Genomic DNA, 6,000 nt, shown 5'->3' on the forward strand with positions numbered 1-6,000 from the left:
CCAAAGAAACTAAGTAGCAAGGAGGGTTCAGGGGATGATGTTCAAATCCCAATAAGAAGTGGAAGGAGAACAGACATCATAGACATTGGAAGGGGAAGGAGAGAGAGCACTGGCTGAAAGAGGGTGTAGAGAGGGGGCCGGTGTGGGGAGAAAGGAGATGAAGGGTGAGTGGGCTGGGATAGAGAAGGGAAATTTGTGTTGGGGCATCTCTTGGACAACCTGGAGATCTGGGAAGATATGAGGTGACCCTATCTGAAACTCCTACAGATGGGAGATACTGAGACCGAAGTGGCCATATCCGGTAGCCAGGGAGGACATATCCGGTAGCCAGGGAGGACATATCCGGTAGCCAGGGAGGACATATCCGGTAGCCAGGGAGGACTTCCAGTGAAGGGAGAAGGGATACCAACCCACCCCAAAAATTTTTTCGACCAAAAATTTGTCCTGCCTACAAGATATACAGGAATAAAGGATGGAACAGAGATAGAAGGAATGGCCAATGGCTGACTGGCCCAACTTGGGAGGGACCCAATCCTTGACATTATTGATGATACTCTGTGGTTCTTGAAGACATCAGCCTAGCATAGCTGTCATCTGAGAGGCTTCATCCAACAGATAATGGAAACAGATGCAGAGACCCAGCCAAACATGAGGAGAAACTTAGGGGGTCTTGTAGAAGGGTCAGGGGAAGAACTGAGGGAGTTGGAGGGGGTCAGTGACACAACAAGAAGACCTCCATACTCAACTAACCATGGGTCATGGCCAAGTAACATGCATGGATGTGTCCTAGGCCCCCTACATGTGAAGCCAATGGACTACTTTGTCCTCACATGGGTTCCTTAACAATTAGAGCAGAGGCTGTCTATGTCTTGGACTCTGCTGCCTCCCTCTGCATCCCATTTCTCTAGCATGGCTGCACTGTCTTGCCTGTGTGCTCACTTAGTCCTCATATGACTTTGTGTGACAGGGTGGGCTGATACACAGGGGTAGGAGGTAGTGGGGAAGGGTATATGGGGGAAGTGGGTGGGAGGTTGGGACTGGGAGGAGAGAAGGAAAAGTTGTAGAGATTGGGAGGTAAAAAGAACAAATAAACTAATGGGAGAAAAAGACTGCATAAACATGGAAGTTCAAAAGCAAGAGTCCTTGAGGACAAGATTGTGACAATATGTCTAAAATCCACTTATAAGGGAGTGCATACCAAGTGTGTCTTTCTGTGCTCTGTCATCCCACTCAGGATAATGTTTTCTAGTTCCATCCATATACCTGAAAAATGTCATGATTTCTTTGTTTTTAATAGCTGAGTAATATTCCACTGTGTAAATTACCAAAATTTCTGTATCTATTCTTCAGTTGAGGAACATCTGGGTGGTGTCCTGATTCTGTTTGTTACAAATAAAGCTGCAATTAACATATTACAGCAAGTATCCTTGTTGAATGTTGGAGCACCTGTTGGGTATATAGCCAGGAATGGTACAGCTGGGTCTTGAGGTACATCTATTCCCAGTTCTCTGAGAAAGTGCCAGATTGATATCCAAAATGGTTGTACAAGTTTGCACTCCCATCAGCAAGGCAGGAGTGTTTCCCCTTCGTCCACATCCTTGTCAGCATGTGCAGTCTCTTGAGTGTTTGATCTTAGCCATTCTGACAGGTGTAAGAGGGAAACTCAGTCATTTTGATTTGTTATTTCTCTGATGACTGAGGACACTGAGCGTTTTTACATGTTTCTCACCATTCAAGATTCTTCTGGTGAGAATGGTATGTTTAGCTCTATGACCCATTTTTAAATGAGTTGTTTGTTGGTGTTTAATATTTTGAGTTCTTTATATATTTTGGATATTAGCCCTTTGTTTAATGTAGGATTGGTGAAGATCTCTTTGCAATCTCTAGACTGTCATTTCGTTCCATTGACAGTGTCCTTTGCCTTACAGGAGCTTTTAGGTTTCAAGAGGTCCCATTTATTAATTGTTTATCTTAGAGCCTGAGCTGTTTGTCTTCTGTTCAGGAAGTTGTTTCCTGTACCAATTAGTTTAAGGCTAACCCACACTTTCTTTTCTAATATATTTAGTGTATCTGTTTCATTGCATCTTCCTGTTTTTCTTTGAAGGATTTATTTTTAACCTTTAAAGAAGGCTTCTATAATCTTTTTATTTTTTTATTTTTTTTTGGTTATTCAAGACAGGGCTTCTCTGTGTAGCCTTGGCTGTCCTGGACTCACTTTGTAGACCAGGCAGGCCTCAAACTTATAGTGATCCACCTGCCCCTCCCTCCCGAGTGCTGCGATTAAAGGCGTGCTCCACCACACCCTGCTGTCCTTTATCATTTTCATAACCTCATGTTTATGCTAATTTTCTTGTGTTCCTAGTGTGATAGTATCTCCAGGGCTTGCTGTGGTAGGACAGCTGGTTTCTGGTGGTGTCATAGTTCCCCGGGTTTTGCTGTTACATTCTTAAGCTGGTCTCTAGCCAACTGCTTGTCTCTAGTGTGAGCAGGCCTGGTGGTCCCTCTCCTGGACCAAGGTGGGTCTGGTTGATCAGGAATCAACAGCAGAGAGGGCTCTAAGATGAATGTTTATTGGGCCAGACACATGCTTCCCTGGAATGTAGGATTATGAGGGTTGGGACCCGCAAACAGCTCACCGCTGCTGCCTCTGCTGGCTCTGCTGCCTCTGCTGGCTCTGCTGGCTCTGCTGGCTCTCCGCTGTCTGGACCCCAGGTGGTGCATTGCCTGCAAATTTCATAATGTCATTTTTTAAACTGCTGAGTAATACTCCATTGTGTAAGTCGCTCTCTTTCTTTTTTATATTCTATCTTTCTAATCATGAATTAGTATATCATTCAAGTGTTTGTGTTTTCAGTCTTCACTCTGGCATTTATTTATTCATGATATGAATAAATAAAGGCCCCTTTAAGGTCCTTGAACATATTAAATTAAGTCTTTGCTCTTGTCTTGTGCTTCTTCAAGTTTGCTTTTCTCTGGGCTTATAATGATAAGGGTGCTGGTTTCTGGAGGATGCGTATTGCTAGAGGCTTTCAGGAGGGTCTTTGCTCTTCGGGTAGCCTAGAGAGGAGATAAGGAGTCAGTGAGAGGGGAGACTGAGTCAGGTGCAGCAGTCAGAGGAATCTTGAAGCTCTCTGACTGACTAACAATCAGACCACTTCTGCTGTTCTTATTAGAAGCCGGTGCTTTTTAATTTATATAGGCTTCACAGAACAAAGACAGATGAATGATTATCCAGATGATACAGAATATGTGTTTGATTTTTCATTACATGTCCAGGGTTACAAGTTCAGTTACAATTAGAAAATGCAAACAGAACAGATTTTATTGTTATTGTTAGCCCTATAACTTTAATCTAAAGAATCTAAGGACTGTCTCCTTAAAACCAAACACATTTATGATATGAAAGCCTACTTTCAGGCTGGCAGTGTCTATACTTTTAAAACACTCAGACAAACAGAAAATATCTGAATGGGTCTTTTTATGAATAGCAATTATTAATACCTTTTAAATTATATGTTTCATGATTTATATTATGAAGTAGGAAAAGTTTATTTTAGACAGTCAATGTTATATAATTAGTTTTATATAATGTGCCCTGGATATCACCTTATCTTTAAACTACATTTTCAGGTGCTCTAAACATATAATGAAAAGAAATCATAGATCTGTAAACATATTCTCCTGACAAGTCAGAGTTTGTCAATTGTCTCTGTTTACCATGCACCAATTATACTGTTTGAGTTTGCTCAAGGCCAGATACTTCATGAAGATTTCTGGAGTAATGGCCTATTGCAGTTAACTTACCAGTATGGCCTAATAATGCCTATTACTAAGCCTATAATTATTATTATGGCAATATTTTCTAACCTGCTAGCAATTAGTGAAGACACAGACACTTGTATTTAAAAATAGCCTTAGTTAACCTGGTGCAGGGCAGATATTAATCCCTTAAACTACTTCCCATAGTGGGGCAGGTATGGAATCCCTGCTCCAATCACACGCCATCTGCCTCTAATGATTTCTGTCAAGCTACCTCCGATCCATAATCCCAAATACTTGCTAATTATCACCATCTGGGCCAAGTCTCCATCCATACTGGCCATGTGCTTCTCCTCCCTCTCCCCCAGTCTCTCTTCCCAAGATTATCCCTGTTTCTCCAAGCCTGGGAACCTTAGCCAACCTATACCGTTTGCCCTGCCCAGTAGTAATGGTCAAATAGGTTAGACTCTAAGCATGGTACAAATGGGTCACAGAGACAGCAAGCAGTAATTAGCATCAAAATACATCATACCAGCCTCCAACAATGGCCTCATCTAGCTATGTGCTTATCTGTAGTTAATGATCCCCAGGGTATGAAGAAGACTTCCAAATAGTGGCCAGATAAAGTTAATTTTAGGATTTTCCTAGAAAGACTCAAACATAATTTTCCTCAGGAAAAGGCATAAATTTAATTGTAATACAGGAAGTGCTGAATAATGCCGCATGCAGAGACCAAAACCGAAAAGTTATAGATCGAACAACAGCGGTTGCAGCAAGCTGCTCAGATTTGCTAGAATTGTGTCAAGCAGCTGTGCTGGCTTCATAACTCTCAGTGTCTGCCAGATATGGCTTTACCAGGACGTTTGTGTTAGGTGTTCACGTTTGCGTTTTTACGCTAAGACGCGGGCACCTGGAGTTATAATAGGGGTGTTCGTTACTGTGGGTGCCTAGTCTGAGTTTTGTTAAGTAGGATTTGCTGTTACTCCAATCTAACAAGTAGTAGACAGCAGTATTTTCATTTTATAGTTTTGAAGCCACTCTGAGCTCAGACTAGGAGTTCTAACTGACTAAAGTTCTGCTTGGAACTTTGCCTTAAGAGTCTAAACAGTCTCAGATTGGCGTAATAGATGGCGGATGATAATAGAAGATGGGGGAAGAGGTCTGACTCGCAAACTATCTTAAGCAGGCTCCAGGATCTGGCTCCATGCAGAGCAAAAGCAGAATTTGGGGTATCCTGGATCCAAGCTAGGAGTGTTGGCAAGTCCCAAAGCCATGGAGATGGGCTGGACGGAGCTGGTTTTGTCTCCTTTGAGGGTTTTTTTAAAAAACATAAATATAATCTTTTATTAATTTTTCCTCGATAGAAAATTTTGGGAGTTGTTCTAATTGGGTCCATTATTATGGAATAATTTAATTTTTTTTTGCAAGAGATATGTTACCTTGGATTTTTATGTCGTGCCTGTATTTTCTTCAGATTTGTGCACTTGGAGTTAGTTGTTTGAGCGGAAATGTGGACTTAGGGCTGATGGTCAAGGGAGTGCTTGCCTGTTACTCCAAAACCTAGTGGCTCAGAGTTAGACAGCTGCCTTCGCGGTCAGCGTCTGGAGCTAGACAGACCAAGACGTCTTACATTGTTGCTCTAGGGCTTTCAGTGCTTTTACCTTTCTGTGGCGTAGGTGGGCGAGACAAAAGTTAAAGCTGAGTGGTTGAGACTTGGAGGAACCTTACTTACTGGCCCTGGGGAGTGGGCAGACCAGGAACTGTGTGTCATGATATTCATTTGAGAACTATTTTTATCAATAACAAGTTACTCTTCTTTCCTTTCTCAAAGCTGATTTCTTTGATTCTGACAATTTTATCATATTTCTATAATGATGGATAGATTTCTTTGTGGTTACCTTGTTAAGAGTGCACTCAGATCCTTGAACTTAAATGACTAGTTTCCTCTTCAGAGTAAATGCATTTTCAGGCATTTTTTATTTAATGCCTTGCTATTTTCTTACGTTCTTAAACTTCAAAAATATACACATTTTTGATAGCACCATATAACTTTGGGTTGAACTTTTCCTTTTCTAATTACTCTATTTTAAAAAATGGTTCTTCTGAATAATTTTTTTTAATCTTAAAATTTTACTTTACAAGTGATGGGATAACAATTGAGTTGTAATCTGAATAAATTAATAAAATTTTTAAAATTTACTTAAAATCTTTTTTAAATTTTAACTCAGTCATTTACTTATG

This window comes from Acomys minous (genome assembly GCF_964271855.1).
Source record: "Acomys minous genome assembly, chromosome: 15".
NCBI lineage: Eukaryota > Metazoa > Chordata > Mammalia > Rodentia > Muridae > Acomys > Acomys minous.